This window comes from Varroa destructor, unplaced genomic scaffold (genome assembly GCF_002443255.2).
Source record: "Varroa destructor unplaced genomic scaffold, Vdes_3.0 BEIS01000426.1, whole genome shotgun sequence".
In the NCBI taxonomy this organism is placed as follows: domain Eukaryota; kingdom Metazoa; phylum Arthropoda; class Arachnida; order Mesostigmata; family Varroidae; genus Varroa; species Varroa destructor.
In genome coordinates this window covers 45,562-71,380 of record NW_019211879.1, presented here as the reverse complement: position 1 = coordinate 71,380, position 25,819 = coordinate 45,562, and the positions used below count along the sequence as shown (strand labels likewise).

Below are 25,819 nucleotides of genomic sequence, written 5' to 3'. Positions count from 1 at the left end.
ATATATAAAACAGAAAAACAACACTCGAATGCTTTAGCTTACATAATAATTGTTCAACTATCTGTGGTACTAACTACCCGTTGATTACCTTTTCCTAATAGAAGTAATTAAGCTGGCCAATGCAGGTCAGAATAGAAGTAATGGCCCTCGGATAGTGATTCTCCGATTATATTATGCCCACTGTTTTACCATGTCTATTATTTTAGCATGAAATAATGGACAAGATTATATATATATATATATATATATATAGGGCCTGCTAATGGGTCTCACTTTGGTTACAACCTTTTCAATGAGCGAAACAAGTCGACCTTACAAACTAAGCAAATAGATCTTTAACTTTCTACCAAAAAAAGGACACATCCAAGACGACGATTATAGTGTTAAGGCTGTAATTGAATGATAATATACGCTTTAGTGCTTGTTGAAGTTGTCATTGTTACTTAAGTCGAGAAAGTTAGGCCGAAATGAATTTATTACATGGGTTTATTCGCTGGTTTCGATCGCTTTTTGTTGTCGTTTCCGTAAAAATATTTGCTGTGCCCGTTAGCCACTTGCCTTAAGATCGCTTAATATCTCTTCACGGTCAGTGACGAGATAATAATACGTAATAGAACAATTAACATGTATTGCAAATGATTAACAGTAACTAACATTGATGCTGCCAAAAGGAATAGCAAATAAAAGCGACTAAAGACAAAAAGCTGCTGTGGTAGCGAGTGCGCGGACTATACGACCATAAACTGCGACAATAAATGTAAATGACCATTGGTATAAATATATGATTTGTAAAGGTATCGGACCCGGTAAGCCCGTCCAGTCTGGATACAGAACCATGCATTCAGACCCGATGCTTGTGTTACACGCGCCACGGACATATTTGAGAGTCAGTTTCATACAATTCTCTATTGCCTAGACCAAACGTTCAGCGTGTATACAAATTGTCAATTTAATGCCTGGAAGTGACAAATAAAAGGTCTGAGCGAGACCTTCTTCCCGTTGGCCGGGAATTTTAGACGAATCAAATAAAAAAAAGATCTGCAATGAATAGATCTTGCTTTTTTTTCTTTTCTTTTCGTAGAGTTTTAGGTATGTGCTGCTGGATTGTATGTATAAATATCGATTTGATTACTTTTTTTACTCCCTTTTTTTAAATTAGCTTTGTTCCCTTTTATTGTGGTTAACCACAGATCATTTATTCTTTATTAAGGTAATTTAACTCCCAGGCTATAGAAAAATACTATTTTCAAGATCTTCAGCTACCGACAGATACGACGTCGAACTGCGAGACGAACAGGCGATCATGTTACTGCGGCGCGATCCGCAGAGTGTTTACCCTGTGCATCTAATTTGCATTCTGTCAACAAAGTACGTAATTGCACGCTGCGTCGTTATGGGAACACGGATGAACAGACAGTCTCCGTTTCGTATCATAAAGAATCCAATGCATAAGGCACATACATGCAGTGCTGAGTTGGTTATAATATTCCATTTCGTAATAGTCTTGGCGAAACCATCGCTCCTTCAAATCCCGGCAACGTCCACCCAGATTTTTTGTCGTGAGGTAGTGCTTCGTTAACATTAATCACCATGCTAATACTAAGCTAACTATGCGGATAATCAATTAATTACTCCTATCGTGGTCTGCATATAGTATAGCTTTTTCGCTTACATTAGTTATTATGAAAACATCGTTATTTTGACTCACCTCGTATCCTCCTCATAGCCGGTCAAAGACAGTAGCCTATCACGCAGGTTGGCCCGTTGGCTATCAGCTTGACTCGCCATCGTTCCGTTCACAGAACAGCGGACAGACGCCTACCGGGATTCGAATCGAAAATGTCTACCATCATACGCACAAGTGTTCAAAAGGGTCGTTGCAATTCAGGCTCGCTATTCTTGTCAATTTTTCGTCCTCCTCTTAACGGCCTATCACTGTTCTTCGCATTCTCCGTTCTATCTATCTATCTATCTATTCGCTACGTAGTGCGTGTTTAACAGACATCTGAACGCTGGGCTGCCAAAGCAAGGGGCCTGCTCCGAGCAGAGACACGTAAAAAAAAGGAGAACAGCAAATGTTTAGAAAAGTTGTTGTTGTTGTTGTTGCAGTCCTATTCAACGAAACCTGTTACTGAATTCTTACCACTGCTGTCGGTATTGATCCTGTGACAGTGCCTGGCTTTTTCATTGATTTGACGCGGCCAGCCGAGAGCGTCACCTGACTGACCATGGTTATCTGGGTGATAAACAAGCGGGGAAGATAAATAAGCAGATGGCCTTCGCTTTAATAGTCAAACTGTAATAATAAATAAGGAAGTAGGGCGCTTCAAGATAGAATTTCGAATCGAGTTAGATATCAAGGCGTGGTTAACAAACTGGGATCTTACGCACCAGAAATATATCAGAGTAATTTCTCTGTATGTTTTGTGGCGATTGTAATGGATATCGTAATATGCGCTTTTAAAATCTACTATTATACATTATTATATTTTGTTATATAATACGAGAGGGAGGTTGCCCCGTTTGGAGATATTTTACTTCTTTGTTGGTGTATGGTCGTCCTTTTAGTCGGTCCAAAAAGTTCTAAGGGTTCGTCGGGATAGAACGTACCAGAGTTGAAACAATTAGTATGACTTCTCTGCTACGACAAGAGTATACCAAAATAATTTAAGTGGATTATAAACTATAAGCTTAGCGATAGTTTGTTTGCTTCATGACTCTAAATTGTGCTCATCACGCGGTTTATCGCCGATCTGTGTTACGTAACGTCTCGACAATTTCAACATGACAGTCTACGGCTTAAATGCCGCGCGCTGTATGAGACGTTTCCACTTCTTTCCACATAAACAGAAAAATTTTCTGTGCACCTGTTTGAGACGATCTCTCGAGCTGATCTTCCAATATATTTCTACATTCGATAGATCGTTCTAACACCGACTAGTCCAGCAAATAGTGCCAACTCAGCGATAATGCTACAAGTTATAAAAAAAAAAAACCGTTTTCTTTTAACCTTGTATCGTTAGAAAGCAACAGAAGCATAACGTACTCCGTTTTTCCTAAAATAGTTTGAAACCTGTAGGGCATGTGCGGCGTTAGTTTTGTATTTGAACCTTTTCTCGAATCCCATGTATTTTTTTTATTTTTTAGAATCATAAAATTAAGGCCATAAAACCGAAGCAACGGTTTTCAGTAATTAATTCTATATGCTATCTATCTATTCCTCAACCGTCATGCACTGAATGTTTGTGCTAGCGAAGCCAAGCGTTACGTCCACGATCCTACGTCATATTTTCAGCAAATAATTTCCGCAGTTTTATCATACGATAACAACAGCTAAACATTATTCGTTATTGTTTACAGTAATATTGGAATTGCTGGACGTGTAGCTGCTAGCTATTTATCTCATGAAAAATTTTCTAGTAGAACGAAAACGTGTTAGAAAAAGAAAATAAAAGTAAGAGCGAGCCAAAAAAAAAAATGTCCCAGAATTGCTCTGCTCAAATTCAAAATTTAGATACGCATATTTCCTATCTGTATTGTTTCAAATGCCCAGCGCTGTAAACATTCATTCTGGTTTAGTTGACAGCGATCTTTGATTTACCTTTCGCATTCGTTCTTTCCAATGCACCTGGTGGCAATATCCAAGTAGCCTGTTATGCGTATATCATCATTTCATACGCACATACTGTCTAGCAGACAGACATAGTCAATAAAGGTTCTCCACCTTTTTGTTCTATTTGTATTGTAGTCGAATTGTAGGCTTTTATTAGCCACTAATAGCAGAACACAAAATCTTCTAAAAAAAAAAAAAAAAAAGAAGAAAAACTGTTAGAGGATTACGAGGAATTGTTCACATCGCGGTTTATTCGAACAGCACAGGGAAGCAGATAGGTTGATCGTATCTAGCCCATTGTGTTCTTTCTTAGTAATGCAGAGGTGATGGGCAATTATTTGCCTCTCTACATGGTTCTACCTTGAACCAGCCTCCTCCGAACACGAACGCCTGACTCACGCGTAGTTACACGCATCATTGATCATTACCTCTGAACGCGGTTCCATGATGTGGCACGTATAGTCGAGTACGTCAGATCGTTTAATATTTTATTCGAAACCGGCGTTTCTATGAGACTGAACATAGCTAGTTGACACTTGTTTTGCGCAGCACCCTTGTAAAAGCGAGTCCTGTTATACACCCACAACACGCTCGGCGTATTAACAACTATGGTCAGAGCCATTCTCAATATTGTTGAAAGCCTTTGGTGTTGCCTGTCGCTGCTCAGTTTCATAGTTAACTTCGAAGAGTGCTTGCTTTTATAAATAACTAGATATTCATTATAGCTGAAACTTTATGGTGATGCTGCGCATGAATATTGCTAATTAAACATTTTTTCTATACCATATATACACAGAATGTAGCCCATCAGCACGCAGGCAATGGACGCCTAGCGGGGGTGCACATGCATTGAGAGGTTTCTGGTCGATGTGGTAAAATAGTGGCCTCGTAGAGATGGTACCGTCAATTCGATCTAAGTAGAGGTTCTTAAGAAGTGCTAAGAACTACCTGGCCAATTTGAATGATCTTTTGCCTTTCTAATTAGTTTTAAAGAATACGAAGCGATTATTATTCTTATTAATATACTGTGGGTTAAGCATGTCCACATTTTGTTTCCTCATTGGGCACCCGTATCCTTTGTATAATCAACACGGTATTACTACAAGGTATTTCATTTGTTAGCGAAACCTGCTCTACACGTAAGCTATAACAAGAACAAAGCGAACGGCAAAGTGACTATCTATTGATTAGTATTTTACTTACTTTCTACTAATTGTTTACCCACATCTATATATTTCATGTTCAAATAATCGTAACGCATGCGCCGTCTCCCCATAACCACTCCTTACGCGTCACAAAAATTGGACGTATCACATCTTCAATAACGAATAACATCCTAGCTACGCGTTTCTCTAGTTATTTCTAAACACGCGCACTCTTACTTTCTACTTCTCATTGTTTCGTCCCTTTCTTACCGCCCTATCGAATATTACCGTTGCAACGGAAAACCACACATATGCCTACTAATCTGACCAGCAGGTATTCTCTATCCTAATCGCTGCCGGCGCTATTATTCTAAAGAGGTAGCATCAGAAGGTATTTTGGCTGCAGTTGACCTCCGGGCTCTCCTACTGCTGCTGCAACAGGCGCTCTTGTTTTTACTGTTGTCCTACTCCCAACATCCGTTATGTTACCGTCGCAAACCTGTATGACCAGGCAGGACTACGAGCTTCGGCGGTGCCCCTCCAGCCAGTCTAACGGATTTTCTGCGCACACGTACATGTCTAGCCAGCGATCGACAGAGAAGCAAGCACTAGTGCCTACCTACCTCATAGGCAGTAACCATGTCTCTCCGACCCTCTATGGCTATCAATGTTAGACCCCTAGACGCGTCTATGCCAGGCCATACAATACCGACATCTCTAAGTTTCCCAGACTACATACGTTGCTGCGGGCTAGTAGTTGATTGACCCATTGGGATAGACGTGGCTGGGGCAGACAATACAGAACAGAAGAAATCGGCAGGTAGCAAGCCAGTTATGCTTCTCGACTACTTTGCGCTTTGGTATTAACTAGCCAGCCGTCCCGTAAAATCGTTGAATCGTTTCCGTAAGAGTTATATTTTCATTGTTTTAGCTGACGGTGAGGGCAGCACTAGCTGCCGCTGCTGCTTCTCCATTCAGCGAGAGATAATAACACTCGTGCTTATCGATGTCTAGCGCGGCTGCGTTAAGTGCTTGTGTATATGTTTGTGCGTGGCTGTTTCAGGTTGTCAGCGCGCTGACATCTCGACAATGGGAATCATAGGGAGAAAGCAAGAGGGAGCACGGAAATTGATGATAAGGACAGCTCTAAAGCACTGGCTGTGCTTGAGACAGCGCCGAGGTCCAGTGTGGACACGCGCTAGTTTAACATTACTCAAATCCATGTAAAGCAGATTGGCTAGACACTGTTCTCTGTAGGTAGATCTGAAAGGCTATCACTGGTTAACGGTACGGGCACAAGCGAAGTATATCGTGACAATATACCATGGATAGATGCTACGCTCACCCAAACAATTAAGCTAAAAATGTTAATTATCGTTTGGCGGTTCTATAAGGCCGATCTGTTCTGATCGGTGCATGATAACGTAAGCTGGCTGGCAATCCTTTACAGAGGTAGCTATCGTGTATGTCCATCAATGTAATCAGGTCCTGACTAAAAATGAAACCTGTGTGTGAACGCGAAACTGCACTACTTGTCCTAGCCGTGAGCGTCTCTTAATTTCGACTGCTTTCTTACTATAAACAGTGTAATACAACTGTCAGGCCTTGTGAGTCACCCTGTATGTGTAGCTGACACTGGGCTAGTACAACGCCTGATGGCGTCATCTTGTAGGTAGTTAAGCAGATGCGGTTTACCTACCTTAAAATGGTCGAACGTCACATAACCGTCTATACCTTTTTATCTATCTCTTTTTCTCGAACTCATTGCGTTTACTGTTTTAACGGCCAACGGAAAGTCGTTGGACTCCCACGTAGACACACGCCCAGCGATTGCATAGCGGAGCGCCCTCTAGAAGCACATACATATGGACGGTACGCCTGATAACGTAGATTTGGTATTTAACCGACCAATACACAGAATAGTTCTTGCAGAATTTCTGTCTTAATGATCTTTCTTGTTATTATGTTCCCCTCTGTCAGGTAACGTTTATTTAACCAAAGCAAGAACCAATTACATAGACTTGTAACAACTTAACGCTTGCAAGTATTAAATTGGTTCTAATCTTTGAGCTACACGTAACAATTATGTTTTAAATAATCCATAGAAAAGAAACCCTGAAGCACTATTATATGTGCCAATACGCCTTCAACAATAAAGTACAGTTAACTAACCAACAAACATGCTCTATAAGTGATTGATCTTCGACAATCTGATGGCATCTGCGGAAACTGCGCGTCCGATTTTGCAGCAAGGCCACAAATGACTGGACCGTAGTCATCCAACACTTCTTATAGACATACTTAATTTGACACTGTGAGAATTTGCCCTATCCGTCAGCACTTTATTTAGCCTCTCTTAAGCTCTCGATGTGTGTTCCTGCAACACAGATTAGATCTATCACCGAGATGTAGGGTTACACCTACGGAAATGGACACACCGAATATGTTGGCACGATTCGCCAAAGCTGAACTCATTGATTGCTTCTGCCCAGAAGCGGCAATTTAAGCAAGTGCGGATAAGTCCTGGCTTTTATTTTGTAAGCACCTTATAAAAAACTAATGGTTGAATTAACAAAACCTATAGCCCAGCGCAAGTGTTAATCGTTACACAATATCTCATCAGCTAGCGTTTCGCAGCTGTTCCCATCCCGATTGTAGCCCTTTTTAAATCGCATCATATCTATAAATATATTGTTGGCACTATAAAAACATCTAACTTCTCTTAAAAATGATATCGTGATTCATTTAAAGATAGTACAGTATCTCATGTCACCCAGAGTGTTCGAGGCCGTTCAAGCATCAAATGACAGAACATCAATCGTTTGTTCGACGATAGCAAAACAAATCACTTCGTATAACAGACAAGTGTTCCAATAACCGACCTTTGTTATAATTTACGTGTAACTCTGTCACGTTATTTCAACATAAAAACGATATGATAACGTGAAATTTTAGATAACAATGAGTTGGAAAATATGACGGTTTGAATGCAGATCCTGAACACAGGCATATTCCAGCTTATCGGATGGCAGCTGAGTAAGATGACAAGTCAAATCATCACAACGCGGAACACATTCACAATACAAACAGCAGCCAAAAAAAGTAACCATCTCGTGGATTTGGTTTGTATTTTGGTACGCAATAAGAAGAACATTGCTCATATGTAAGTCAGACCACCATCTTGGTATCGACGCTACTTTTATAAACCAATATGCGAAATAAAAGGACTATGTTCATTCTATCTAGTTAACGAGGTCTTTTTTTGCGATTAATATTTTCAATAAAATAGTTGATTTTGTCGTTGTTAAGTTGACATCCGTAATATGTTAGTAAGAACTTCCCGAACTGCTAACGATCTTATCAACCGATATGAAATGTTATGTTGGCAAAGGTAAACATCTGCATTGGACCTGACCTTCATAGCTAGTGAGTGCCGCTGACAACTTTTCTTTAGCATCAAGCCATAGAGCCCAAAAATAACTAAATTTTATGTGGACACGAAGATCTCAGTTAAGAACTGTTGACGGAATTACTGAGATAATAATGTAATTAACGTTCCTTCTACTTTTTATAATGATCCAATTTTTTACTACACCGTTTGTATAATCAAAACAGAGGCATCAATAAGCTATGCTAATTTCAACGGTGTGCTGACCTACCATAGATAATCCGCTTCGAAACTTCGAGGTTCCATTACCCCATCTATTTCAGCCACTTGTCTGATCTCATCGAACGTTCATTGTGTCAGCACGGAAAACACAGAGCAGTGGGACTTCCTTCGCGACTGCTAGAATCCTCCCTGTAGGTAAAGTTTTCCGGTTTTCCGCGTTACCAGAGCCATAGAATGCGTTGGTCCTGATGAAATTTTTCGTCTGTGCTGCCGCCGAAGGACAACAGTTGATGCAGCGCCACCGGCCATGTTGCTGTGATTTGCGCTTAACACATTGCTCTTCAGTGTTGTCAGATGTGAAGAGCAGAGCCATACAGCTATCGCTAAGCAAGTCATCTTAGCCCAAAAGAGCCAGATTTGCTCCAACTGCGATGCACCAACTTCAATTTGTAACCGTCTGCAACATTGTCGTATGTTACAATTTTGCCTTTTGTCGGTCCTTCGATGTGACATGACCTGTCAGCGGTCATCGTCGGGCTACAGCGTTCCCTGCACGTCAAAAAGAGAGATGCGGAGCGCAGTCAGCGTTTTTGCTCGAGCGTGTTTTATATCGGCGGCGCTAAAAACGAATACCGTTATGATGGTTCAACCTAGACGCGAGGCTTTGTCGCGATGGGTTCGTACGTCCACTGGAACATGCATTTCTAGCCGAACGTCTTTAGAAAACAATACAGCGTCGGTCTGTCTGGATGTCGTCTGGAGATCACTGTCAATAAGGCTGACCGGGAATTCAGTAATCTAGAAAGACTATTTGAAATAATAGCTCATAGTTACACTCGGATAGAGTTGCTAGCTCATGGCTGTTGGTCGAATACGGGAGCAATCGGTAACTTAAGGCGCAGTAACGGCTATGTGTTGTATTGAATCGAACAACTTATTTCTTTTTAGAGATGAAGAAGTGCACAAAAACAACTGATTGAACATATCTAATTATCTATTCTTACGCGTCTCACAAGAGATCCCAAGCCGGGTTATGCTCGTGCTCATACCTCTTTTTCAGCTATTAGGAGCTGATAAATTAAATTTCTTAAATGAGAATATATACTCGTCTACCTATTCGACCTAGAGTCGAACAAAGTGATTACGAAAGTTTTTTTTTTCTGCACTTGGTCCAAAAGTATAATAATCGGCCACTCTGACTAATCTTGCTCTATAGTACAAAAAGTAATTTAAGTTTTTTAAATTACTATCGGCCAGGATATCGGAGGTGTGTACCACATGCTGTGTGAACGCAATACGACCAACTACATAAATTAATCAACAAATATATATATATATATATATATATATATATATAATGTATGTGTAATATCCAACTCCTCATCATAGTCTGATACATGTCTATGGGGACCCATTTACCTTAGTTTAAATTTGCTAGTTAAACATGCTCGAAATGCATAGACTATCAGCAAAAACCGTTACTCAAGTAGGCTCTGGTTCGTTGTGCTTCATTAGCAAAGCCCAATGCCAAACGCAGATAATATAGTCTGTAAAGCAACGTTTTCTAAGCATAACAATGTGTTTTATGCTATCTTATTTTATATCTCGTCGTCACACATGTCATCGTGGACGTCGAGGTACGCTCTTGTCTAATGAGTATTTAACATCGTGTAGATTGGACGTGGATGTGACAGCGTGAACGACGGCGGTGCTGTTGAACACTTGGCTCGAGCCTCAAATGAGGCCGCACCGTCACAGATGTTTGCCGGTTAAACACAGGACATGATAGTAACGAAGTGTTTGGCGACCTACGCTTGCGTTCGACTGCATAGCTATGTACGGGTATGTGAAAAGGCGTAGTCTCATCACATACCTATGGATAGACCGGGTTTAGTGGATATTTGTCAAAACATTTAATGGTTGCCTACTCGAGGCAATCTGTGTGGGGTAATGCCCAGCGTTTGGGGTCGTTTGTTGACAAGGTAGTTACGCGGTATCTGTAAAGGTCGATTCTCTATATTTAATAGAAATAGCAGCTGTGCTAGTACTCAGACTATTTCATCAAAGAATCTAAGCATTTAGTTCCACATAAATCGCTCAACGTTTGCAGCATGCAATTGGACTGGCTGCACTTCGTAACCCCGTAAGCTTTCCATGCCACTCCAACAAAATAAGTCATTCCTTCTTTTTCCTAAAAGCGCCTGCTGTCTACTCGATATGTGTACGCCACCAGACGCTTAATCTGTATTTAGTCGTAATCCTGCTCATCGCTCAGCTTTGTGGTGTCTCTGAAACCGTTACACTCATGAGGCTAGATGACTGATGAAACCAGCTGTTTCTAATTCCGGCCTTCGATAAAGTCAAACGTTAGGTTTCCGTTGAACTTTCAAACCTTACAGACAAAGTAAATTGGAATAGAGACAATGTCATACTTTCTATGTCTGTGCATGCCTGTATATTAGGACTAGATGATTCTATATGAAGTAATGTAAAAACAAGGTTTGCCTCTGTGTGCTCTTACTCAGACCTGTTTAATGTTAAAACATCAATAACGCAGTAATGGTAGCAACCGGAATAAAAATAGATTTCTAGTCGCTCACGAATATGAAGTGCCGTTCCACTGTCGAACAGGAATCGAAATATCTAATTATATAATTATTGAAAATTCGCTCGACAGCTACACGTTTGGCAAGTAACTGAACTGTAAACCGGAGTAAGCAAATAATAAGATCAGGATGGTACGTCACGTGTTACAAAGTGATAGGAAGTATCGAACCCATGTTTCGAATGTGCGGACGTTACCAACTGGCTAAACAGTTGCCTTTATAGAAGCTCCGATTAGTCCTATCACCACGAGTCAAGGATCAGCAAACATTAAGCGGCTGGCTTTGACATTACGATCGCAGTCCCGGACACAAAAGTCGGAACATTTCTTTTTTTAGCCATGTTAAGCAACGATGTAGTATTTCTTACCGTTACATATTATAGTTAACAATAACTAAATATCGAATAAACGGAGGCCAGGGAGATTCCGCTGAGAGAGTCGTTTGAGATTTCGTTGTTAATCTAGCCCCTTTTGGAGACTGTCTGAAATTCCCGTTATGTAATTTTGTGACGAATCTCAGGGAAATCTTATAGTTATATATATAATAGTTAAATTTCAGCTTCATACTCGACCAACGAAAGTGGTATCAAACAGTTTCTTTAATTTTTTTCTTACAACATGGGTAGATATTTGAACTAAACGTATGATGTTTTTCCAAAAGTCGCGAGAGCCCCACGCCAGTTTTAACGAAGACAAGATTGCATATCTTATTTGATCTTCTTCACATCACGATTGTGTTGCACCTTATATGGTAACGCTCTGTAGGCGATAGGGCTGTATCTGATTTCTATGAAGTCCGTTGTGGCATCAATGACCGCTGCCAGAGCAAACGATTCCTTCCTGCTACGTATGCAAACGTTTTTTACGTGATGCAGGCCTTCGCCATCGCGTTCGCATCAGTTAACGGCAAGCGTTGCGCGCGGCTTCCCCCTTTCCGATCAGGCAAGTCTAACCAAACGCCAAATCGAGAACCCGAGCATCGACGTTCACCAGTGACATCTGCACTTGATTATTAACGAAGCTAAAGGCAGCCGCTTCTCCTGGCTCTGTGTGCGTCTTCTGGAATATCAGGCCGCTTCGGTCCGCAACAAAGGAAAGGGTAGTTGAACTGTCGTTTGCATACGTTACCTGACGGAACGTTGAGGTAGGCATCTGCGAAATTATAGTATGACGGTATTACCGCGTCTCTACAGCTACTATTCATTTGACGGCGGCATAAACTAGCGAGTAGGCGAAAATCAATTGCTATAGACGGTGAGCGGCTGGCTACGATTTGCTAGTTGTCCATTGGATCGTTGGTAACCACGGTCGCTGTTGATGTTGGTTTAGACGCAACGGTTTTCCAGCCCGGAGTTATCCATCGTTGTGGACCGTTGCATAGAAAACTGTTCTAGACGATCTTCCACGGTAGTTATAGATACCCGACGAGGAGGTACCAAGAAAGTTCGTTGGGACAGGATGAAACGGAACGGACGAATAACGGCTAAAAAACATAATGAAAAAAGATCGTGTCGTTTACCTATGGAGAATTAGTGAAGTTCCCGCACAGGATGCCCAATAACTTTTCTCGAATTGTTTAGCTGGCGGGAATTTATCCTGTGCTGGTCATAGGTGCAATTTGACCGATAGCAACTGAAATAGATACGCTTGATTAGGATATGATATCGCGGTTCTGTGGGTAGTGCTGCTACGAAACTTCGACCAGTCAGTCGAGTCAAGCTAGTTTTAGCAGCACGCCTAGTCTGCACTTTTATACACAATGAAAAGCAAGAGCCTCTTGTCAGCTTGGGACTTCTTGATTTTAAGGTCGCCAGTCACAGTTCGACCTCGAAAACAGACCAGAGCAGTAGTACGGCCGCTTGTCATTGCAGCGCACCAAATTCGACGCTGCGTATTAGCAATCAATGAGAATTCTCTGATTGCGGGTTACGCTAACATTCGAGTATAATATATTGAATCACCTATAAAAATAATAGTGAGCTCGACAGATGCCAAATGATTCATGCTGTATGTAGCTTAATTAGTGCGGGTGAAATTTTGCCTGAGGTTTAGGAACAATAACGTGCTTTCGAGATGGTATCCTTTTTTTGGACCGTTAATGCGTTAATTCGGTTACCTGGAGGAAGTCTCACTTTTACCCACAAAATTATTAAAGCAAGCTCTTGAACAAGTGCTGTCGAATTACCTTTCGAATGTACCATTTCCTTATTTTTGCATCGAGTTCACCTAAACAACTCTGTAGTAGTAAGACTCTTGTTTCCTTGTTGTGATCGGCGCTAATTTTAAATATCGCCAAATCTAAAAATATCTTCACTCTTTACTCCACTCCTTCGTCATACGTCGATATACATCAAAGAAAGCCACCAGACTTATTCACTGTTATAATATAAATAGAACGTTTCATTGAATGAACCAATGTAACAATACCTACCGTGTTCTTTATTAAAGGGAAGCTAATTGTCAAGGAGATTTTATGGGTTTCTATTTATTTTGATCATGCAAGGCGGCTAGGGAAAGTGATGCTCGTTTGTGGTAGGTTTTGTACTCTTCTGGACAACCTAAAGATTAGACATAACCTTTGATCGACTTTCAGGCTACTCCTGGTTATCGGACTTTGAGCTTTTAACAATGTCACGAACTAAACGAGACCTGTTACATGTAGTCTGTACGATCTATAGCGAATTCCGAGCATGGTGCAGTAAGTGAAAGTTAAATAAATAGATAAGAAAGTAACTCTGCTCATGTGCTGCTATCAAAAATAGAAATATAATAAAACTTTACTTATTGAACCCAATTTAATTTATATACGTTTGTCGGTAATAGTGTAAACACTTTATATATATGAAGCCGAAAAATGACCCTAGTTAGAATCTAGCTTTTACGTTATAGGCAAAAGAAGAGTCAGCCGCCATGAGTAACTGACGCCGGAGACGTGCGTTTTGCATACAACTGTTTCTATTCATCAGCAATGAGCAATAAGCGAGCACAATGACAATATCCTATTGCCTAGTAGTTTTAGAGGGTACACACGTTATCATACAGAAGCGCTATAAAAAGGTTCCACCGAGATTTGAACTCGGATCGCTGGATTCAGAGTCCAGAGTGCTAACCATTACACCATGGAACCGAAGAATATCGCAGTCGACAGGATTCGAACCTGTGCGGGGAAACCCCAACAGATTTCTAGTCTGTCGCCTTAACCGCTCGGCCACGTCTGCACGGTAAGCGCACGTTTTTTGCTTGATTTCGAAGGGTTGGTACACACTACAAGTGGTCGCATTTAGAGCCCTCGAGACAGGATTCAATGTAAATGTGATAGAGCTATTTCGAAGAATCTAACACGAAACTTACCAACGAATCCTGCATGCCTATACCGACCGTATTTGTTCAATATGACTGATTCCTAAAAATTATTATTTTTTTTTATAACTAAACGTAGATTCTAAATAGGGGCGTCCGATTGGGGTTTGGTGACGTTTAAGTATACGGACTTCCGAAAAAAAAAAAAACTTCTAGACTCTTACAGTGACAACTAGTGGCAAGTTTAGTGTTGAAGAAGCAAGTTAATGACATTCGTTACTATACCAGGTCGGCTTCGTACGCGGCGTAAACTGTGTAGCCGAAATAGCTCAGTTGGGAGAGCGTTAGACTGAAGATCTAAAGGTCCCTGGTTCGATCCCGGGTTTCGGCACGGTCTATTTCGTATTGTTACTCGTTGTTTTCAACGGTCCTCTCCTGATCCAAACTTTTCGATCTATTGTGTTGTCAGAGATTAAGGAAGCTCGCATACACATTTGAATACATTTGGCTCACTAATTTCCATGTGGATTAATGGATTTGCTCATTAACCCATCAGTTCAGCGGATTCGGTTGCTAACAGCTCGCGCCAGGTGCATACGAATCTTGGGCGCCCGCTTTGACTCATAGTCACGATATCAACCGCAAGGACGTTAGATTAATGGGTGTTTTTTTGCTTACAAAATGACTAATCCGTTAAGTCGCTGTTAAGGACAGTATCATCGCCTTAATAGTGTGTCCTTTGTAAAATTACACACATATATATACATATAAACGGAACCTATAAAAAACGATAACTACGATTACAGCTTTGCGAATATTGTGACTGACTGCGAATTTAGTACATAGTTGAGTGGAAGCTGCGCCTCTACAGAGTTGATCAGAGTCTACCATAAAGCCCGTTGGATGTTCGTCTCGATCTTGATTCACCGCTTAGCGAACCGGAACGAGTGTGAACAGGTTTGATTTAGCGAACACAGACAATAGATGATAATGGAAGAATTTTATGTTAATCACGACCAGTTGCATTGGCCATTGTGCACACGATACGAGCCCCCAATCGGATGATGAACTTCATCTACGTCTAGAAGAGATAGCTCGCTTTGAACACTGTAACAATAATCCGCAAGACTTAAGCCGACGTTGGCATCTAAACGAATGTCACGCCCTCTAATGACAGAAGAAAATAATTCTAAATATCCATACTTGAATACGTAGTGTTCGTTCAGCAGGCTTCATCTACTGTGTGAAGTGACTGTGATCCTCTATACGTTACATTCAAGAATAGCTCGGCTATAAATTTCACTAGTTTGGCATATATAACATATAAACTAGCTGAAGGCATCCGTTGATGGCAGGCGTAATCACATCAAAAATCTCAACTGCACACAGCCTCCAACAGCTATGACGGGACACGCAATTAATTGCACATTGTATTAGATAGATATCATTCGGGTTTCGCCCGCTTGATCACTATTCTGTACACTTGTGTTTTTTTTTTTTTTTTTTTGTTGTTTTAATAAGATATTTTGTTTTAATTGCCAATAGCTTTTCGCTAGTTTCACTCTGCGTCTAATTAGATTCATTGTATGTATACGATTCTATTTCACGTTATTGTTACTGTTATTATAGACATGTTGCCACATTATACATCGTTTTCAAACCGTTAGCTTTGATTTGATTTTTTTTTGTCCACGCTAAATTTGCGCTCGACATTGTTCGGGTCCATAAAATCGGTTGAGAGCTACAATGATGAACAAGGATGAGTAAGTTAAGTTTTGAGAACTTTAAATTTGCTTTATTCAAAACCGGGCGATATCTGTCTACTATACAGGGCCGAAATGATATTACTGATATTAACAAACCATGATGACGATACCTAGAATAGTGATATTGTTATCAATGAATAGTGTTCCTGTTAATGTTGTCGACGCAGGGTCTAATTAAAGTATTGATCGTCTATAAACACGATCGAGTCACGTTTATAAAATCGCGTGGCCATTCAGTCTATGGACTAAGGAAATAACTCTCAGCAATGCTTATTTCAATATTCGCAAATGCTTCCAGGTCCGTAGGCAGAGTGACGCCCACACGCCTGCATATAAGTGTAAATATAAAAAAAATCCACATTATTTTTTGCTAATTGATTTAGCCCGTATCACTGCGTTATTCGTGAATACTGCCCCGAAGAAGGCTATCTCGGACAACAGCTGTCGTTACGTCGCAGTCTAGGGGATCTCGCTAAAACGCAACGCTGCCCCCATGGTCTGAATATAGGTTGAGTAATTGTTAAGAGATTTTCGGAAGAAATGTCTACGTTTCGCAATTACGATCTTGCATATCCATCGAAATATACATCAACTGTATATTATTCATTTTCAACTTTGTTCCCGACGCTTTTCTTGCCCCTCTGCTGCCCACCTGCCAAAAAGTTTCATTCTAAGATTTGTCAAATCTCAGCACTTTGGCAGCATCAGTATGTAACAAAAACATGCGTTGATAGGAGACGGACTAAAACGGACACTGTAAAGAACGGCAAGAAAGATCGGAAAGAAAAGTCGTCAGGCGGCGAAGGAAGAGGAAAGAAAATGTTTAACGTCCTCATTCCACGTATTTCATCGTCACGAGGCGTGCGGCACGTGAAAAAGTGGTGCAAGGCGAAACATGGTTCCAGCAGTGGCATCTATAACCGCGGGAACCTAAAACCTGCAGACAGCAAAAGACTGAAATAACGAACGTACGAAAACTGCAGCACCCGCCTAAAGCATATGTCAAAAAGCAACAGAAGCAATTGAGACACAAGCGTAGGGATGTTGTTCATGTCCAAGGATGCCCTGGGCCTGTCCTTGCCCCATGAAGGTGTTTGTGTTTGTATCGTTGCTGGTTTGTGCTAGTAAGTTTGCGCGCAAAGATTTGTGTTCACTGTGTACGTTTGTAGATTTATTTGCTATTTATGATGCTATTTGTTCTATGTGTGTACGTGTCAGACAAACGGGTTGTACAGATCAGACCGAGCCGAATCAAACGGCCGCCGATCGGCCATCCGATTTCGCCCTTGACAGGGTCTGCCTTTAAATTTCCCAGTGCTGTTTCAGATAGTCGGTTTGAACAGTTAATATTATGTACATTCATCCTATCTGCATTATCGACTATGGGAGGAAGGGACCGTCACATCTATCGATTCTTTCGAGCCGTATCCGCCACTGACGCCGGCTTTGAATGAGGCAGAAGAGTCGCGGTTGCTTTACTACAAGCGTCGACCGTGACGCTGCCGTCTTCCGCAGTTGTCCGCAGCGAACAACTGCTTTATGCTTTTGCCTGCAGCTGCTATTGTTGCTACACAACTTTCAGTCCATCAGACAGTCATCAAAGGGGAGGTTTGGATGGCGGGATTCGGTCAACTTGGGAGGCTGGAAACGGGGTTTGACCTCGAAAATTGGCGCCAAATTCAGTGATCAGAAGACACAGCCGCCGCGATGGCTTCAGAAAAAAGACAACAACAACGGCCACAGTGCGCAACCCTTTCAAATATTGATAAAAAGTGATTTTGCGCGCGCGAACCGCTCCTCTGCGTCAGTCTCGTTCTACTACTACTTCGGTTCGCTTCGATTTGGCCTGGATTGGCCTGCCTCGGCCACTGCTGCGTTCGTGGCGGTTGCTGCAACTGGCTGGCGGCACCGATTTTTAACTGGTACGGGTATATTAGCTTTTTCAGGAATCTCGTGAGTCCGTCTCTGCAGGCGGTGGCATTGCGACTGCCTCAGACACCGCTATTGCTATTGTTGTTTCCGTTGCTGATTTCATTAATGCTATAACTATTCGTAGTTAAATCTTTTGAGTTTCACATCCGACACTTGAGTCAGTAGGCATAATTTCAGACGGCTCGTTACCAGCACCAAATAAACGATGTCAATGCCCACATTCGAGCCTAGATTAGCACGTATCCCTACCATCGGCAAGCCGCACTAAGCTATCTCGGGGTGTCGTTAGGGCTACTTCAGCGTGTAACGCGCGGGGACTGAGGCTATAGCCAACAAAAAAAGAACGTTAACGTTATTAGCCATAGTGCAGTAGTAGCTAAAAGAGCTGAGAAAGAACTGCATAGCCGGCAGTTTCTTCACACCGTAGCTGGTCAGCCGGCAATCAGCAAAGAACTTCCGGAGCTAAAGGGGCGCCTGCTGACTACGGCGTAGCCTGAATCGCTGCTGCTACTGCCACTTCTGCTGCTGCGCCTGACGCAATCGCCGTCGTGTGACACAGTTTTATTTGAGCTCTTCACTATAGCGAAACGCGCGATGATGTCACAAAAAAGCGCCCCCGGCGGCAGACGCAGACGAACCGGCAGCGGCGGCGGCGGCGGCAGCAGCAGCAGCAGGGGACCACCGTCTCTATGTCGATATCTGCTTTTCTACGGGTCTGGGAAACGGCACATAGTTTTCGCGCGCGAAATGCCCCTCAAGTAAAATCAGTGAGTAGTGTGAATGGGTTGGTGAACAGCAAAAGAAACTGTAGTTTTTTTTTTCAAAATTTGCCACTGTTATTTCTGTTCAGATACGTATTTCTGAAATATGTTAAAAATACATTTATCTCATTCGAACATTCAATAAGATGAACAAACGTGAATATAAAAGTAATGAAAAAGGCGAAACGGACTCGGTAAGAAGTGCGTGTCGAAAGCAGCTTTTAATAGATTGGATGTTAATTTTGAAATATTTTTGCGAAATATTTTTATCTTAGCAGACTTCGGTATGAAGCTTGAAACGATGCCTTCGGCTGACATTGTTTGGTTTAATGATGTTTCATATGTGGCCGGTTTAAATTTTGGCGGTCATTCTAAAGAGAATAACGGAAGATAACTTCAGTAGGTCTAAAAGTGCGAAGACATAAAAGAGAAATAAATTTAATAGCCGGATTTGAGAACGGCAAACTATAAACACTTGAAACAATAGCTTCCTGCGATTGATTCTTTATGTGCTGGTCGGGAGATGACTGTTGTATGGGGTCAATGAAGAATATTCTGAAGAATCTTTAGGGTATTTTTAGAATATCTACTATAGGCCGCACCCCCGACGACGGACACGTCCCAGTGCTCTACGTATTTCATTAAATGCACAACGACTAATTAAAATATGTGTTTAGCTTTATTATCTGTATTGTATTAAGTAAGTAATTGTTACTGCAGCGTAGTAATAGTATTATTATCTAAAGTATTTAGATAGTTAACGTGAAAGTTTGAGCTCAATTAGTAGTGTAATACCGGCTAGGACGGCCCTTAGTTAAAAATTTGTCGTTGAGGTAGTGCGGATACAACGTGTCTGCCTTCTATGCAGCTGATGGCAGTAGAAACGCCCTGATCCCTCTGTAAAGGGCGTGAATCGCAGTAAAAAGGAGATCATAAATAAAGTCACAAACTCTTCTCTCGTTCGGTCCCTGCAGATTGTCCATATTGAGCTCGTTACAAGCTGGGGGTAGGAGGGAGCTTAATACGTTCTGCTAATCGATGGTACCCTCGGTACTATGCTTCACTAGGAAGGCGCTATCGGGGGCCCGTCGTAAAAGAAACAGCTTACAGTCACCTATAGAAAAAGTTTTTCTCTAAAAAATGCCTTTTCAACTAAGATTCTTATTGAAGTTAGGCCCGAAGCAACTGCTGACTCGCACACATCTGACATGCCCCAATCCCTCATAAAGGATCTTCGATTTTAAGGCCATTACCAAAGTGTTTTCAAGCAAACTCTGATTTACTTTGGCAAAACGCTTACCCACGGAAGAGAGAAGATCGACAAATCCTCAAGTTTGATCTCAAATTTACTGGCTTGTTGTTCTAAACTAATAAAGATCTTAGTATAATGTAAGATAATTGTTTTTTTGACGTATTTTTGACTCCAATAAGATTTTAAAGTATGCTCTATATAAAATGAAAGACACTTAAACGGCAGACATCCTTGGTTGTATTATATTACGTATCTATGTCGCCATCTAGTATAGCTGGCTGCCGTCTCTGTATACCATCGGGAACACCAGTAAGGCATTTAGACAAACCAAGAAAATGAAGGCACTACTTTTACCTATCACTTTAAGCTGCAGGAAATCTATTCCACGGAACCTCTGGTTTTTTTTTTAGAGTGAGGAGCGCGAATACCGGGCACCTCTACCTGTTAGTACCAGAGCAAACTAGAATATCGCGTATCACTTTTCTTTCTACAAAAGGACAACAGTCTGGAAAAAAGCCAAAAAACGAAATGAGCCGTTGACAGTATATTTAAAGAGACAGCTACTTTGCTGATGATGGATGTTTCTATCCCCTTTACCTCTTACTTGCCGTTCCCCTTCATTTCTCTAATACATGTTTATAGATTTCTTTCTTGCTTGACCGGCAAAACGATAAAATCGTCATTGACTGTTCTACCGTGTCACGGTGTGGCCCTTTTTTTAGATAGTACTCTTAGCTGGCTCGCGTCACTAGAATATCATGTGTGGCGAAAGCTTAAAGAATAATCTCTTTAACGGACTGGCTTTGGCTTTTTTGTTGGTCAAAATAGACAGAAATACAGGAGCGGCACATACATTTATCATCGTCCCTGCAGCCTGTACGCTGCGCAGCTCGTGTCCGGCGGTGACACAGTTTTGTTCCGTCGAGGATCGCATCGCATTTCCGGTCTCAGCGCATGGTTTTCTGCACAACTGACCGTTACGAATAAGCCCAAAGAAATGATGATGTGGCGGTGATCGAAAGGCCAGTTGTTGACATGAGATCGTTCGCGCGCTTAAATAGACAGGAAGCCCATGGCCATGTGTCCTGACAATTATCTCTAAAGAGATACGGGGCATCGTTGCTCAGTGGTCGCTCGGCAGTCAATGTTACGCCATTGAACGTCATCGCGATTGGCACGACGATAATTGCCTTACACACGGAGCGCTGCTAAATGCTCAGTAGGACCCGCTCGGTAGCTCGGTTAACTTTAGCGCGCAAAGGAGGCTTTGTTTTATAACGGTTTTTCCTTCGTTACCTGATTCGATTCAAATCAGCTTGATGTACTAACCTCCATGTATTGAGTAGATGTATGAGTATATGCATTATTTGAATATGTTGTTCACACACGGCTTTGAACTGAAGACACTTATTGGTTTTGATTTTTTCCCTTCAGTGACATTAACCAGGTCTGTGCTCGTATCTTAGATATGGACTCATCACAAAATATTCTGTTTCTTTAATGACCTTGATGATGATAAGATTGTGATCTCTTAATTCGTTCGTGAACGTAATTCCCGTAAGTTAACTTGGGTGTAACTATCGCTCAGATTACGTCTATGAGACTGAGATTCAACCTACACGCAGGACTCTATGACCGTTATTGTCACAATATTAGATTGTTGCACTCCGAGTTCTGATCTACAGAAAAATTGGGTGTCGAACGAGACACAGATTTGCATCGATGGCATCATCGGCTATCACTCGAACAAGAGATGACTGAGGCAGAATGGGCTTACTTGGAACTATATATAACGTTTATCTGCTAAAATCTGTCGAACGGTGGGTCGTGAACTGCTCTCGACACGAACACTAACAGCGAGTTCAGATCCTTATTATTGCAACTCTGCTAAGAGAAGAGCTTTTCATCTGTTAAAAATTATCGTCCGCTCAAATGACTTAATAAGTGGCTAGAAGAAAAAACAGAACTTCACCAGTCGCTGAATTGGATAACGTCTTCCAAGTTTTTTTTTCAACTGGTCATGCATACTACGTATATTTTTTTGTGTTAGGTGTTCTAGACAGCAAGCGCCGCTTGTTCAGTTCCTGTTAATAAATGGCACAAAATTTATGTCAGTAAAAAACATGATTTTTTGGGCCTCGATTGCAAATCTAGGTCAATCATTGTCAATCGTTCTTCTTTGGCGTTTTAGTCTTCCGGCACGAAACCCATAATCGTTTCGTCTCTTGACCGCTTCGCATGAACTTTTCTCAGCTACCTGATGTCAAATAACCTTGACGTCATCCAGTACGCGCAAATCTCGTTTCTACCATCACAGACACTTTCGCGCTTTCCCAACGAGCACAAGGTCACCTGTCGCTCGTTACTTATACCGTCCATTAGCGACAAAAGATACATAGTGGTTTGACGCTCTTGTCATCATGGGAAGGCGCGGCAATCAGCGGCGACGCAACAGATTTGTACAATGAGAATTCATACATACTTATGCTACACATACCCCATTTGAAAATTTCCCTTAGCGCGCCAGAGTATCAAAATTCGTGTGTCTTGCCTTCTTTTGGCCTTTTTGCCTTAGATAGTCGGCTGTGCTGTTCTGTATGTTCGACTGTTGTTGAACATACGTTAAATGAAACTAGGTCAGTGAGAAGATTGGACGCAGGCCTGCACGAATTGGAGCAAAAGCTGCGAGCAAATGCCCCGGGATTGATTGATTGATCTAAAGCGGTAAAGGTTAACACAAGATAATAAGTCATAGCTGGTTCTCCACTCAAATAACTGGCGGAAAGCGAAAGCCGAAATGAAGTAAGCCTTGGACCCTGCTTAAACGTTGCAATAATCTTCAAGTAGGCGAATGATGAGGTCTACCTCATGAAGCTCTAGCAAATGTTAGAACGACTTATTAAAGACGAGTGACGCTTGAACGTTTCAGGTGAAAAAGTTTAAGACCACTCCGATGTGTGAGGTAAGCTTGAGGACATCTAATGCAGTGCTCTCTGATATATTTTCATCCGTTAACGATGCCCGATACTTACGCGACCATCGAGAGACACCGTGCGTATCATTTAACACTATAAATATAACTTTCTAACTAGAACTAAAACGTTTAGTTCGATGATGCACTTGTTCGATAGTTACTTGTCGATAGATGCATACCATATATTGAAGCATATATTATTAGGGAACCAAAAGAGAAATAGAATGCAGGGCGCTTTGGTATGTACCTATCCGGCATAGCAGACGATATGAATGACGATATGAACGTCCTTAATTCACTGGCAACTCAATTACCGATCACTTCAGCCGGTCTGTAGCTAGAACGAACGATGCAATTTACCGGCTATAATTAATGTGATGAAATGCGAATTATGGTGAGATCAGCTATTATAACATACACTTTGTTTTGCAAGGAAAACGTTTTCGATGTTGCATCCTGTAAAGAACAATGATTTATATTGGTATGGCAGGGTTTGTGTATAAGAAAAACAACTTCCTATTATTTTTACAAACACCCGTAAGGCGTGCCCATGTGAGATGCATGCTTACGGACCTTATCCTGCCAAATAATAGAAATAGCAGCACATTCAGTATGTGTGTATCAGGCTAAATAGGTTTTCCCTATGGGGATAACTCGTTTGAACGATTCAACGAAAGAAGTTCGGTCGTGTAAAGCTTATAAATAAATGTTCCAGATGTTACATCCGCCCTTGCCGCTGCTTCGGACAGCTGGTTCCCTTCTGCGAGTACAAATCCGTTCCCGGTTTAAGACTAGACCACCTCGCAAGTCCTTAAGCTTACAGAGTCAAAGCAACAATTAGAACGATGGATCTTTACCATACGTAAATCAATCTAATTCCTAATTTGAAGTCTAATTGTAATCCTACTCATTACTGGAAATAGTATTGCATGTGCAACCCTACCTCAGCACTAACAGATATTCCAAATGTTCGGGAGACGTAATCGAATACCGTGTAGCTATAAACATAAAGCTTAATTTCATAACCCATAATGATTTACACAATATGCGGAACTATTCTTATACGCGTATCATATATTGAGAAAATAGGGCAACAAAACTAAGAAGGTACGTCTGTACAAAGTTACTGACGAACAGCGATAAGCTCAATCGTTTGTGTAAAGCGTGAAAACGTTCGCTGTGACAGCTCTGTCAGCGATGATTCCGCCAATCTTTTGGATTCAATGAATTTCGGCATAAACGCCAGAGGTCATAGGTTCTTCATGAAGCGGATCTATAGCGGAAGGTACAATCTAGACGAGACGATCAATTCTGGCCTCTGCCCACCCTTTCTTAGACGTCCTTTTTCTCACTCTAGAGCAGTGCTGATCAAGGCAATGAACTTCGGGCCACTTTGGAGCGTAGCTGTTTCCTTAAGTGTTCCTAACCATCAACCTGCTCTTGGAGTTTTCACATTCTCAGACCAAATCAGTGGCCGTTGTAGATGCTGGAAGAAGTACAATTGCTGATGATGTTATCGTTGGATTGAAATAAAGCTAGCATTGGATGCTCGATTGTCACTTGTATCGGTTTTCGACGTTGTTTGGGGGCACAGCATACGCTTAGGCAAAAAGAAGAACCGAGAACCATAGTTATAAATTGCGGTACCGCTTATTTCGATTGGGTGCTTTCTTTAAGCTAAAGTAGGAGCATACAAAATTGACTGCGTTCCGATGACTTATGCATCCTTGCTAACGGAGTCAATATTTTCCAATAAAAGAATCACCTAAGTAAACAGAGCGTTTCTCGTAATGGTTTTATCCAGTTTAGCAGAACGTCATCGAGGTTTCTTGTGGAAAACATTGTAAGTAAACTGTAAGTAAAATTACTTAGCAGTGGTAGTAGAAGAAGTCGTTACCACTTGAGTGATAATACGTCCTGATGATTTCAATTGTTAACTGACTTCTGTGCGACAAGCAAGGATTAGACCTTCAGGAACGGTATACGTACGTTTATATATCATATACATTTATATCATTCGAACAAAAGTGAAGCTAGCCATATAAATATTCGTGAACAATTTGAGCAGATTGAATAAGACTATACATCCAAAGAATAAACAAAACTCCAACTGCATTTGTTGGTTTCGATTGTAAATGGTGTCTAACAAAATTTCTAGTATGTTGAGTCGAGAGAATATCCGTTAAGGTACAGAAATGGCGGTATCGCAAGCGCAGTGTCATCAAAAAGAACGTAAATGTACGAAATTCGCCTAGGTTATTCTTGTCTTGGGTATTACGTAAAACAGGAAAAATGTTTAATGATGATTTGATGGAACACGTGAGAACGATGTCCATAGTTCTAGTGACTGAGCAAAACTCAGAACCAAAAAATAATCCGATACACAGTGAAAAGCGGCGTCCGAACAGTGACTAAGGAATGTTTTGTTGTAGCAACGGGCACCCGATACAATAAACTGGGATTATCAAGTCTGCGTCAATCAAGAAAGTCGCAATACCCGAAAAACGATTCAAGTCAGGCAGATCTGCACTTCAACTGGGCTTGCTAACCCACGAGAATATGGTCAGGCTAAGGGTTAACCATATGTTGAGACGTTTCATGGTGATTTGCAGTGTTGAGTATATCGATATTCGGTTCAAACGCAGCTTGGGCTTTGCTATTGCTGTGGTTAATCGGTCTGTGTACATTTCGAGCTCAGTATAGTCAACTGGTTTGTAGCAGGCTCCAGGTCTACTAGCAGATGTAGTGTTAGTATTTTTTTTTTTGGCACGCTATATACATGTCAGTATCAGAGACATTCTCTTCATGTCCTATCCACCTTCAAAGCATTAGGAATGGCGGAATTAACTCCAGCAGCCTAA

General features: G+C 41.4%; 2 long non-coding RNA genes and 3 other non-coding genes across 8 annotated transcripts; 2 read left to right on the top strand and 3 right to left on the bottom strand.

The window, feature by feature from the left end:
* Positions 1-225: 225 nt before the first annotated feature.
* LOC147754136 (uncharacterized) lies at positions 226-21,011 on the bottom strand. 3 transcript variants are annotated; one of them, XR_015318158.1, is made up of 4 exons: positions 20,838-21,011; positions 8,418-8,917; positions 2,144-2,236; positions 226-2,034 (listed from the first exon to the last, which is right to left on the bottom strand). It is a non-coding gene; the product is annotated as an uncharacterized LOC147754136 (long non-coding RNA). The 3 variants fall into 3 exon arrangements; XR_015318157.1 differs by lacking the exon at positions 2,144-2,236 and having other exon boundaries at positions 20,838-21,005; XR_015318156.1 differs by lacking the exons at positions 8,418-8,917; positions 20,838-21,011 and having other exon boundaries at positions 226-1,357; positions 1,709-1,818; positions 2,144-2,376.
* TRNAQ-CUG (transfer RNA glutamine (anticodon CUG)) lies at positions 14,029-14,100 on the bottom strand. The gene has a single exon. It is a non-coding gene; the product is annotated as a tRNA-Gln (tRNA).
* TRNAS-AGA (transfer RNA serine (anticodon AGA)) lies at positions 14,110-14,191 on the bottom strand. Its single transcript has one exon. It is a non-coding gene; the product is annotated as a tRNA-Ser (tRNA).
* On the top strand, positions 14,592-14,664 carry TRNAF-GAA (transfer RNA phenylalanine (anticodon GAA)). The gene has a single exon. It is a non-coding gene; the product is annotated as a tRNA-Phe (tRNA).
* Positions 16,113-25,752, top strand: LOC147754135 (uncharacterized). Of its 2 annotated transcripts, none has more exons than XR_015318159.1 (3): positions 16,113-17,961; positions 22,914-23,035; positions 23,674-25,752. It is a non-coding gene; the product is annotated as an uncharacterized LOC147754135 (long non-coding RNA). The 2 variants fall into 2 exon arrangements; XR_015318160.1 differs by lacking the exon at positions 16,113-17,961 and adding an exon at positions 22,128-22,708.
* The last annotated feature ends 67 nt before the right edge of the window (positions 25,753-25,819 follow it).